At 41.6% G+C, this 12,843-nt stretch overlaps 1 pseudogene; it reads left to right on the plus strand.

Moving 5' to 3' along the window:
* The window catches only part of LOC118921871 (60S ribosomal protein L35a-like), a 39,620-nt pseudogene extending 28,226 nt beyond the window's left edge, over positions 1 to 11,394 (plus strand).
* Positions 11,395 to 12,843: the final 1,449 nt, after the last annotated feature.

Below are 12,843 nucleotides of genomic sequence, written 5' to 3' on the forward strand. Positions count from 1 at the left end.
ATATAGAAATAATTAGGAAATTAATTGGGTTGATACTTTATAATAGTTTTTTTTTGTTTTTTTGTTTTGTTTTTTTTTTTGTGAGGGCATCTCTCATATTTATTGATCAAATGGTTGTTAACAACAATAAAATTCTGTATACGGGAGTCAATGCTCAATGCACAATCATTAATCCACCCCAAGCCTAATTTTCGTCAGTCTCCAATCTTCTGAGGCATAACAAACAAGTTCTTACATGGAGAACAAATTCTTACATAGTGAATAAGTTACATGGTGAACAGTACAAGGGCAGTCATCACAGAAACTTTCAGTTTTGCTCATGCATTATGAACTATAAACAGTCAGTTCAAATATGAATACTCATTTGGTTTTTATACTTGATTTATATGTGGATACCACATTTCTCTCTTTATTATTATTATTTTTAATAAAATGCTGAAGTGGTAGGTAGATACAAGATAAAGGTAGAAAACATAGTTTAGTGTTGTAAGAGAGAAAATGTAGATGATCAGGTGTGAGCCTGTAGACTATGTGTTAATCCAAGCTAGACAAGGGCAATAAAACATCCACGTATGCAGAAGATTTCTCTCAGAACAGGGGGGGTGAGGTTCTAAGCCTCACCTCTGTTGATCCCTAATTTCTCACCTGATGGCCCCCCTGCGACTGTGCCTGTCTTAGGTTGTTCCTCCCTTGAGGAATCTTACCCGTCTCTGGCTAACCAGTCATCTTCCGGGGCCATACAGGGAAATGTAAAGTTGGTAAGTGAGAGAGAAGCCTTATTGTTTGAAATGGTTAGCTTTTTATTTCTTTGCATATTTATGCCCTGTAGCTTCTATGCCCAGCATTTGTCTTGAGGTATCTTTACCACTTGGAAGAATTATGATACTCGGTAAATTTGATATGAGGCACGAATTCTATTTAAGGGTTGTAATTAGGAAGGAAGAAGAAAAGCTATAGAAGTAGCAGGCGGAAGAAAACATGGGAAGATTGATTATTTCTTTGACATATCTTCTTGTAGAGTAACTTCAGCATGTATAGGTTTTAAGATACTACTTAAATTGTGCCCACACATTAACATAATAGGAGTATAGTTACATAACCAAAGCATATCTGTAATTACCAGCCATCTCCAGTGACACCAAGAAAACCATTAAGGCACCTTAGGCATTTGTGAAAACTTATCTATGATATGGTGGATATTGTCCAACTGAACTTGAACAGTCTGAGAGAAATCAGACAAATTAAAACAACCCATTCCTGGGGAATGTTCACATCCCTTATGTTCTTTTAACAGTAAATAGTCTGTAGTTGTAAGACTTTGGAGCGCTACAATTTGCACTTCTCCAAATTCTTGGTTGAGTTCCAACAGTATAGATCCAGTCAAATTTGTTGTTTTACTGTATGCACAGGCCAGTTTAGATATCTCCTTCCTCATTCCCATGGCAAGTCCAGGAACTGGTGGGATGAGTGCATCTACAGCTGTAGCAGTGCGTGGATCTTTGTTGGGGTTTTTTGATGATCATCTTCTGGCATGAGTCTTCCAGAGAGTGCTGATGTTGGAAGTTCTTTTTCATATCGTATCTTAGTTCATTTTCGGGGTAGCCCAATTAGGCTTTGATCCTCTGTATAAACACAAACAGACCCTTTGCCTACACTTTATATGCCCTTTATACCCTTGTGTAGAACTCATTGGACGTTATCACACAGGAACTGCCCTTTTTTTTTTTGTATCACTAATCTACACTTACATGACAAATATTATGTTTACTAGGCTCTCCCCTATACCAGGTCCCCCCTATAAACCCCTTTACAGTCACTGTCCATCAGCATAGCAAAATGTTGTAGAATCACTACTTGCCTTCTCTGTGTTGTACAACCCTCCCTTTTCTCCTACCCCCCATGCATGCTAATCTTAATACCCCCCTACTACTCACCCGCCCTTATCCCTCCCTACCCACCCATCCTCCCCAGTCCCTTTCCCTTTGGTACCTGTTAGTCTATTCTTGAGTTCTGTGATTCTGCTGCTGTTTTGTTCCTTCAGTTTTTCCTTTGTTCTTATATTCCACAGATAAGTGAAATCATTTGGTATTTCTCTTTCTCCGCTTGGCTTGTTTCACTGAGCATAATACCCTCCAGCTCCATCCATGTTGCTGCAAATGGTTGGATTTGCCCTTTTCTTATGGCTGAGTAGTATTCCATTGTGTATATGTACCACACCTTCTTTATCCATTCATCTATCGATGGACATTTAGGTTGTTTCCAATTCTTGGCTATTGTAAATACTGCTGCGATAAACATAGGGGTGCACTGATCTTTCTCATACTTGATTGCTGCATTCTTAGGGTAAATTTCTAGGAGTGCAATTCCTGGGTCAAATGGTAGGTCTGTTTTGAGCATTTTGATGTACCTCCATACTGCTTTCCACAATGGTTGTACTAACTTACATTCCCACCAGCAGTGTAGGACGGTCCCCTTTCTTCACAGCCTCGCCAACATTTGTTGTTGTTTGTCTTTTGGATGGCAGCCATCCTTACTGGTGTGAGGTGATACCTCATTGTAGTTTTAATTTGCATTTCTCTGATAATTAGCGATGTGGAGCATCTTTTCATGTGTCTGTTGGCCATCTGTATTTCTTTTTTGGCGAACTGTCTGTTCAGTTCCTTTTCCCATTTTTTAATTGGGTTATTTTTTGTTTGTTTGTTGAGGCGTGTGAGCTCTTTATATATTCTGGACGTCAAGCCTTTATCGGATGTGTCATTTTCAAATATATTCTCCCATACTGTAGGGTTCCTTTTTGTTCTATTGATGGTGTCTTTTGCTGTACAGAAGCTTTTCAGCTTAATATAGTCCCACTTGTTCATTTTTGCTGTTGTTTTCCTTGCCCGGGGAGATATGTTCAAGAAGAGGTCACTCATGTTTATGTCTAAGAGGTTTTTGCCTATGTTTTCTTCCAAGAGTTTAATGGTTTCATGACTTACATTCAGGTCTTTGATCCATTTTGAGTTTACTTTTGTATATGGGGTTAGACAATGGTCCAGTTTCATTCTCCTACATGTAGCTGTCCAGTTTTGCCAGCACCATCTGTTGAAGAGACTGTCATTTTGCCATTGTATGTCCATGGCTCCTTTATCAAATATTAATTGACCATGTATGTCTGGGTTAATGTCTGGATTCTCTAGTCTGTTCCATTGGTCTGTGGCTCTGCTCTTGTGCCAGTACCAAATTGTCTTGATTACTATGGCTTTATAGTAGAGCTTGAAGTTGGGGAGTGAGATCCCCCTTACTTTATTCTTCTTTCTCAGGATTGCTTTGGCTATTCGGGGTTTTTGGTGTTTCCATATGAATTTTTGAATTATTTCTTCCAGTTCATTGAAGAATGTTGCTGGTAGTTTCATAGGGATTGCATCAAATCTGTATATTGCTTTGGGCAGGATGGCCATTTTGATGATATTAATTCTTCCTAGCCACGAGCATGGGATGAGTTTCCATCTGTTAGTGTCCGCTTTAATTTCTCTTAAGAGTGACTTGTAGTTTTCAGAGTATAAATCTTTCACTTCTTTGGTTAGGTTTATTCCTAGGTATTTTATTTTTTTTGATGCAATTGTGAATGGAGTTGTTTTCCTGATTTCTCTTTCTGTTGGCTCATTGTTAGTGTATAGGAAAGCCACAGATTTGTGTGTGTTGATTTTGTATCCTGCAACCTTGCTGTATTCCGATATCAGTTCTAGTAGTTTTGGGGTGGAGTCTTTAGGATTTTTTATGTACAGTATCATGTCATCTGCAAATAGTGACAGTTTAACTTCTTCTTTACCAAACTGGATGCCTTGTATTTCCTTGTTTTGTCTGATTGCCGTGGCTAGGACTTCCAGTACTATGTTAAATAACAGTGGAGAGAGTGGGCATCTCTGTCTAGTTCCCGATCTCAGAGGAAATACTTTCAGCTTCTTGCTGTTCAATATAATGTTGGCTGTGGGTTTATCATAGATGGCCTTTATTATGTTGAGATAATTGCCCTCTATTCCCATTTTGCTGAGATTTTTTATCATGAATGGATGTTGAATTTTGTCAAATGCTTTTTCAGCATCTATGGAGATGATCATGTGGTTTTTGTCTTTTTTTTTGGTGATGTGGTGGATGATGTTGATGGACTTTTGAATGTTGTACCATCCTTCCATCCCTGGGATGAATCCCACTTGGTCATGGTGTATGATCCTTTTGATGTAATTTTGAATTCAGTTTGCTAATATTTTGTTGAGTATTTTTGCATGTACGTTCATCAGAGATATTGGTCTGTAGTTTTCTTTTTTGGTGGGGTCTTTGCCTGGTTTTGGTATTAGGATGATGTTAGCTTCATAGAATGAGTTTGGGAGTATCCTCTCCTCCTCTATTTTTTGGAAAACTTTAAGGAGAATGGGTATTATGTCTTCCCTGTATGTCTGATAAAATTCCGAGGTAAATCCATCTGGCCCGGGGGTTTTGTTCTTTGGTAGTTTTTTGATTACCACTTCAATTTCGTTGCTGGTAATTGGTCTGTTTAGATTTTCTGTTTCTTTCTGGGTCAGTCTTGGAAGGTTGTATTTTTCTAGGAAGTTGTCCATTTCTCCTCAGTTTCCCAGCTTGTTAGCATATAGGTTTTCATACTATTCTCTAATAATTCTTTGTATTTCTGTGGGGTCCTTTGTGATTTTTCCTTTCTCGTTTCTGATACTGTTGATTTGTGTTGACTCTCTTTTCTTCTTAATAAGTCTGGCTAGAGGCTTATCTATTTTGTTTATTTTCTTGAAGAACCAACTCTTGGTTTCATTGATTTTTGCTATTGCTTTATTCTTCTCAATTTTGTTTATTTCTTCTCTGATCTTTATTATGTCCCTCCTTCTGCTGACCTTAGGCCTCATCTGTTCTTCTTTTTTCCAATTTCGATAATTGTGACATTAGACCATTCATTTGGGATTGTTCTTCCTTTTTTAAATGTGCTTGGATTGCTATATACTTTCCTCTTAAGACTGCTTTTGCTGTGTCCCACAGAAGTTGGGGCTTAGTGTTGTTGTCATTTGTTTCCATATATTGCTGGATCTCCATTTTGATTTGGTCATTGATCCATTGATTATTTAGGAGCGTGTTGTTAAGCCTCCATGTGTTTGTGAGCCTCTTTGCTTTCTTTGTACAGTTTATTTCTAGTTTTATGCCTTTGTGGTCTGAAAAGTTGGTTGGTAGGATTTCAATCGTTTGGAATTTTCTGAGGCTCTTTATGTGGCCTAGTATGTGGTCTATTCTGGAGAATGTTCCATGTGCACTTGAGAAGAATGTATATCCTGTTGCTTTTCGGTGTAGAGTTCTGTAGATGTCTATTAGGTCCATCTGCTCTACTGTGTTGTTCAGTGCTTCCGTGTCCTTACTTATTTTCTGCCCGGTGGATCTATCCTTTGGGGTGAGTGCTGTGTTGAAGTCTCCTAGAATGAATGCATTGCAGTCTATTTCCCCCTTTAGTTCTGTTAGTATTTGTTTCACATATGCTGGTGCTCCTGTGTTGGGTGCATATATATTTAGAATGGTTATATCCTCTTGTTGGACTGAGCCCTTTATCATTATGTAGTGTCCTTCTTTTTCTCTTGATACTTTCTTTGTTTTGAAGTCTATTTTGTCTGATATTAATACTGCAACCCCTGCTTTCTTCTCACTGTTGTTTTCTTGAAATATGTTTTTCCATCCCTTGACTTTTAGTCTGTACACGTCTTTGGGTTTGAGGTGAGTTTCTTATAAGCAGCATATAGATGGGTCTTGCTTTTTTATCCATTCTATTACTCTGTGTCTTTTGATTGGTGCATTCAGCCCATTAACATTTAGGGTGACTATTGAAAGATATGTACTTATTGCCATTGCAGGCTTTAAATTCGTGGTTACCAAAGGTTCAAGATTAGCCTCTTTAGTATCTTATTGCCTAACTTAGCTCATTTATTGAGCTGTTGTATACACTGTCTGGAGATTCTTTTCTTCTCTCCCTTCTTATTCCTCCTCCTCAGTTCTTCATATGTTGGGTGTTTTGTGCTGTGCTCTTTCTAGGAGTGCTCCCATCTAGAGCAGTCCCTGTAAGATGTTCTGTAGAGGTGGTTTGTGGGAAGAAAATTCCCTCAGCTTTTGTTTGTCTGGGAATTGTTTAATCCCACCATCATATTTGAATGATAGTCGTGCTGGATACAGTATCCTTGGTTCAAGGCCCTTCTGTTTCATTGTATTAAATATATCATGCCATTCTTTTCTGGCCTGTAGGGTTTCTGTCGAGAAGTCTGATGTTAGCCTGATGGGTTTTCCTTTATAGGTGACCTTTTTCTCTCTAGCTGCCTTTAAAACTCTTTCCTTGTCCTTGATCTTTGCTATCTTAGTTATTATGTGTCTTGGTGTTGTCCTCCTTGGATCCTTTCTGTTGGGGGTTCTGTGTATTTCCGTGGTCTGTTTGAATATTTCCTCCCCCAGTTTGGGGAAGTTTTCAGCAATTATTTCTTCTAAGATACATTCCATCTCTTTTCCTCTCTCTTCTTCTTCTGGAACCCCTATAATACGGATATTGTTCCTTTTGGATTGGTCACACAGTTCTCTTAATATTGTTTCATTCCTGGAGATCCTTTTGTCTCTCTGTATGTCAGCTTCTATGCGTTCCTGTTCTCTGGTTTCAATTCTATCAATGGCCTCTTGCATCCTATCCATTCTGCTTATAAACCCTTCCAGAGTTTGTTTCATTTCTGCAATCTCCTTTCTGACATCTGTGATCTCCCTCCGGACTTCATCCCATTTCTCTTGCGTATTTCTCTGCATCTCTGTCTGCATGTTTATGATTCTTATTTTGAATTCTTTTTCAGGAAGACTGGTTAGGTCTGTCTCCTTCTCTGGTGTTGCCTCTGTGATCTTTGTCTGCCTGTAGTTTTGCCTTTTCATGGTGATAGGAATAGTTCGCAGAGCTGGGACTAGTGATGGCTGGAAGAACTTCCCTTCTTGTTGGTTTGTGGCCCTTCTCTCCTGGGAGAACAGTGACCTCTAGAGGCTTGTGCTGGGCAGCTGCGAGCAGACAGGGTTTCTGCTTCCTGCCCGGCTGCTATGGAGTTTATCTCCGCTGTTGCTGTGGGCGTGGCCTGGCTCGGTCAGCTGCTCCAAAGTGGTGGTATTGTGTTTGGAGGCGGAGCGGCTGGGAGGCTATTTATTTCCATAAGGAGCCTCCCTGCTCCCTGCAGCCCAGGGGTTAGGGTGTCCAGAGATCCCCGGATTCCCTATCTCTCGATTAAGTGTCCCACCCTGCCCCTTTAAGACTTCCAATAAGCACCCGCCAAAACAAAACGACGATCACAAAAAAAAAAAAAATTTTTAATTAAAAAAAAAAAAAGGTGGCTGCTCGTTTTTCTTTATTCTCTGGCACCAGCCTCAGGCATCTGCTCACTGGTCTTGCTGCCCTGTTTCCCTAGTATTGGGGTCCCTCTCCCTTTAAGACTTCCACAAAGTGCTTGCCAAAACAAAACAGCAAAGAAAAAAAAAAAAAATGGTCGCTCGCTCTTCTGGTGTCCTCCAGCGCCAGGCCACCGGTGCCCACTCACTGTTCTTGCTGCCCTGTTTCCCTAGTATTGGGGTCCCTATCCCTTTAAGTCTTCCACAAAGCGCTCGCCAAAACAAAACAGCGCAAAAAAAAAAGAAATGGTCGCTCACTTTTCTGGTGTCCTCCAGCGCCAGGCCACTGGTGCCCGCTCACTGTTCTTGCTGCCCTGTTTCCCTAGCATCCAGGGCCCGCTGGGCACGTACTGTGTCTGCACTCTGGCCCGGATGGCTGGGGCTGGGTGTTCGGCAGTCCCGCCGGGAGTTGGGGGGAGGGGCGCTCAGCTCCCGCGGGGCCGGGGCTTGTATCTTACCCCCTTCGCGAGGCGCTGAGTTCTCTCAGGTGCGGATGTGGTCTTGATATTGTCCTGTGTCCTCTGGTCTTTATTCTAGGAAGGGTTGTCTTTGTTATATTTTCATAGATATATTTGGTTTTGGGAGGAGATTTCCGCTGCTCTACTCACGCCGCCATCTTCCACCCATCCATACTTTATAATAGTTTTAAGAGCCTTATAGTGGCGTATTTTTGTTTGAACTATCCTAAAACTTTAATTGTAGCTTAAATAATTTAAGGTAATTTAAATAAATGATGATTGCCTGATCTTATAAGAAAATTTGATTTTCAACATTTTGTTTATTTAACTTATAGGTTTAATAAGTTGAGCATTAAGTGAAATGCAAATAACAATGAGTGAGTGTTCATTCTATGGGGTGTTCTTTAAATATAAAGAATGTAATCACCTTTGTGTGTGTGTTAGAGATATTTGGGAATATCAAATGAATTATGGTCTGAAAAGCAGGATATAAACTTTCTCTTTAAATGAATATTCAACTTTTATTGTCTTTTTCTTTCTGGATGGTAAAGAGCTGTTTGGTCCATTCTGGGTGTGAGGGCAACTTTCCCCAAGGCTGAGAGGCCACATCTCCCTTCCCTCCTTGGAGTGCGGGTTAGAATGCTGGGTTTGATGAATAATGAGCACCACTTGTCCTCGAGGACTGACATGTCATTGTCAGTTGCTGGCAGTTGGGACTCATCACTGGCAGGGTGATTGAGAGTCTTCCCAGTAATAGGCCAACCACAGTTGCTGAGAGGGAAGAGAAGAGACCCAGGCTGTGGCTTAGAGGGTAAAAGGGATAAAGGCCAGAAGATGAGGCTAGGAGAAGCTGGGCACCCTCAGGCTGAGGTGTGATCCTTAAATGAGGGCGTTGGCCTAGAGGCAGCCTCAGGTGGGTCAAGTGGAGAACTACTTCCCAGGAGCCTCAGCAGGTTACAGCCTCGACCAGGCACTGCCTGCATTTACATTATGGGGATTTCACAGTCTTTTTAGTTACTCCAGTGCTTAAAGGACTGTGGCTGCTGACATGGGAGTCCTGGCACAGTCCCATAGTTCTTACAGCCTTAGCACATATCTAATATTTGGCAGAGATGGTTTATCCTGACTTTCTTTCAAATAGTTTTTCTATGACAGCTCCACAGAAGTTGAGAAGAAAAACCACTTTAAATGAAGGAAGTAAGCTAGAAATGGGGGTGCTTTATGTCAGAGAACAGGCAGCAGAGTACCCACCGGCCGCCGGAGAGCTCTGCCAAGGAGGATAACCCAACTGCCGCTGCACTTGGTTGACCCTTGTTTCTCAGTCAGAGTGGTGGTGCATGGAGGCCAAGGAGAAATTTTCTTTGTCTATTAGAGTGAATAAAGGTTTAAGTGGCATTTGACTCATCTTTTAGGGCAGGGAGAGGCTCTCTAACAGCAGAACATTTTAGGAAGCTCTGTTATCTTGATAGACAGCTGAACATTCGCCTAATGTTTAAACTGTCCAGTCAAAAAAACATAGTCCCCTTTAACATTACTGAGTCTGTGGGGATCTTCTTTCTTTTTGAGGGATGGAGATTCATGAATTGAAGTTTCAAAATACTTAACTTCTGGCGAGTAAGATATGAGTAAATATTTATTGTATTCAGGATAGAAACTTGCATGCTGATTACACGCTGTGCTGGAGTGGTGGGGACTGAACCCAAATATTAAATTTATAAAGGATGGGGAGGCACTCTGCCATTTATTTATGCATCAAGCATTTATTGATAGTCTATGATGTACTGTGTCAGGCACTAGGAAATAACAAGGTGAGCAAAATAGACATGGGCCCTGCCCTTATGGAGATCACAGCTTAAGTGGAGGAGGGTGTTAAATAATCATGCACATGACTGTGTAATTGCATATCATGATCAATTCTTGAGGGAAAGATGCTTGGTGCTGGGAGAGAGAAACTAGTCTGGGGCAGGAAGTTTATGGAAGCTGAGATCTAAAGTAGAGTGTGAGCCAAGGGAAGGGTGTGGGGCAAGTTCCTGGCAGAGGGAACAGCCTGTTCAGAGCTCTGTGATGGGGAAATGCTCTCAGGGAGTGCTGGAGGAGGTTATAGAAGGCCAGTGTGCAGGTGCGGGAAGTGGAAGACAGTGGCCGAGAAGCAGGCAGGGATCCATATCAAGGCCTGGAGACCCTATTAAGATGTGGTCTTTGTTCTAAGATTGACATGAGGCCTGAACATTTAAGCAGATGTTGACATGCTTGAACTGTGTCTGGAAGGGTCACTCTGGCTGCCCTGTTGGGGACCTCCGGGAACCAGCACAGGTGGCTGCCGGAAGCTCAGTGAGGAGGATGTCACTGTGACACTTGGCACTCAGTGCTGCCCCCCTCATCCCCACCCCCATCTTTCCGTCAGTGTGGAGGACATCACTTTACATGATATTTGTAGCAAACACTTCTCAGCAACTTGGGACCCTGGACCTATGATAGTCAAGGCTTTGAGGGGCTTCTCAGGTTTCAAAAGCACTGCAGGAGTGCCACATATTGTTATTACTGATCAAGGGGCACAAGGCCTCCTATGTCATAATTACCATGTCCTGGGCTGCTCTGTGGTGGTGGCCTGTGTGAGTTCTCTCCAGCCTTGATTCCACTTTGCCTGAGAACCTGATCGAGGAGCTATGGCTTTGGGCCATACCTTGAGCTGTCTTAATACTTTATGAAGTTCATTTCTGTTTTCCTCTTTACTGACCTGCAGAACTTTTACTTACATCATTTGGGGATTAATTGTGAATTTTGAAGCAGTGTGCATGTAAACTGACATGCTATCTTTCAAACCTTAATAGGGAGAAGTGAAGTTATTTTTCTCTGGTGGAATTATTGTTGGAACTGTTACTTTTTTGTAGTGTTCTTTTTTATCACAAAATAATAAATGGTACCAACAAAATAATGCAATATCAACCTTTTGGAAATTAAAGCTAGTTTTAAGGAATCTGAGTAAGATCTAGGATTACATGTCACTGTGTCTTAGACTCAACAACCAAAACTGTTTATTTTGGGACAAATTGTATTTAAAAAGATCTTAGCTCTTCTGTAGTTAGAGATTCTTATCCTGGCAAAAGAGAATAAATCTGTTCTGTGTGCCATTTTGGAGCCTGTGGAAACTGCTGTGAACAGGACTTCTAAAGCAGTAACTATGTCAGGAGGTGTGTCCAAGGCCATTTTTGCTGACGACAAGCGAGATCTCTGGAACCAGAGGGACCACACAGCTCTTCTTAAAACTGAAGGTGTTTATGCCCGACAAGAGACTGGATTCTATTTGGACAAGAGATATGTTTATGAGTATAAAGCACAACACAGTGACTCCTGGTGGCAAAGCAAACAAAACCAGAGGAATGTGGAAAAGGGGAACTAGTGGCCATGAAAACAGTGGCACGGTTCCTGCCAAACTTCAGAGCAGCCCTCCTGCCAAGGCCATGGAACTGGAATCCATGTAATGCTGTGCCCCTCCAGGATTTGAATTTATTGAAAAGTAAATAAATAAAATTGTGGATTCATTCTCTTGAAAACTCAAAAGACACCAAATTCTGGGGTGTTGAAAGGGCCAAACAATGGAACATGGAGCTTTGAGGTGAGGGCAACACATTAGGATCCTTCCTTCTGACGTGCCCTTTGCATCCTGTGGGCAGCCTATCTGGAAGGTTCCTACCTGCCACCTGCTCTCTGCAAGGGGCCTTTGGTGGAGTGTAGGGGTGTCCTTTCTAAGGTGATGATCCTGGCAGAGGTAAGAGCCATTCTTGGAAAGAAAACCAATCAGATGAAAATGTTAAGCAGCTTGAGGTCAGGACTGAAAGAGAAGGTCATGAATTTTATGAAGAATTGTTAAAAGAGCTGCCATCTGCAATCTGGAGAGCAAGGATTGCTAGCAATGTGGTTACAGTCTGACTGCTTGAGTATTCCGAAATCCTGCTGGGAAGCAGTCAGGTAGAGAGAGTGAACTCTCCCTTACCTTACCTTTTATTTAATACAGGCCTCCAAGGGCTTGGATAAGGCCCGCCCACATTGGAGAGGACAATCTGACTGATTCAAATGTTAATCTTACCCAGAAGTACTCTCACAGGCACACCCAGAAATCATATTTCACATAATGTCTGGTCCCAGTCATGTTGGCATGTAACCCATCACACTATGATATATTTTTAAGTTTAGGAAAGTAAGTTATAGACAGTATATAGGGTAAGCTTTCATTTGTGTAAAGTGTATTATATATGCTCACATAGACACACCCCACAGGTGACTGCCTAAGGCCTTGTTATGTGGAGGCCCAGGATGGTGGCTGTGGGGTCGGGGGAGGAGGGAGAGGGAATATCCGGACACAGAAGTATACTGCGTATAGGCACACATTCACACACATATTTTTAAAAGACAAACTTTATGAGATCAATAGTGTCGTCCTGATCAGTTATTCATGGTGCTATGAAATAGGGTATGTGTGAAAATGAATGGAAAATTTCCATGAGGAAACACACACACGCTCAGCTGCCATTCTCTCTGGGTGGCAGAATGTGGGAGGCTGGAGAGAAGTGGGAAGAGATTTTACTTTTTGCATTGTATTCTTCTATACCCTTTGTACTTTTTAACCATAATCACGTGGTTTTAAAATGATAACTTCTTTAAAGTTTGTGTGTGTGTGTGTGTGTTGCTTGCTGGCCACAAGTGTAATAGGCCCCTCAGTGTGTTGGGCTCAGCCAGCCCTGCTGACAGCTTGCCCTGAGCTGACAGACCCTGCCTGGCCAGCCCTGTGCTCAGCTTCGAGTGGGCATATGTGAATGAGAGAATTCAAAAAAGTGCCGTTAGAAGCACCTCACACCCATTAGGATGGCTACTATCAAAACAAGAGAAAACAAATGTTGGTGAGGATGTAGAGAAATTAGAACCCTTGTGCACTGTTGGTGGGAATATAAAATGG

This window comes from Manis pentadactyla, chromosome 1 (assembly GCF_030020395.1).
Source record: "Manis pentadactyla isolate mManPen7 chromosome 1, mManPen7.hap1, whole genome shotgun sequence".
NCBI classification, from domain to species: Eukaryota; Metazoa; Chordata; class Mammalia; order Pholidota; family Manidae; genus Manis; species Manis pentadactyla.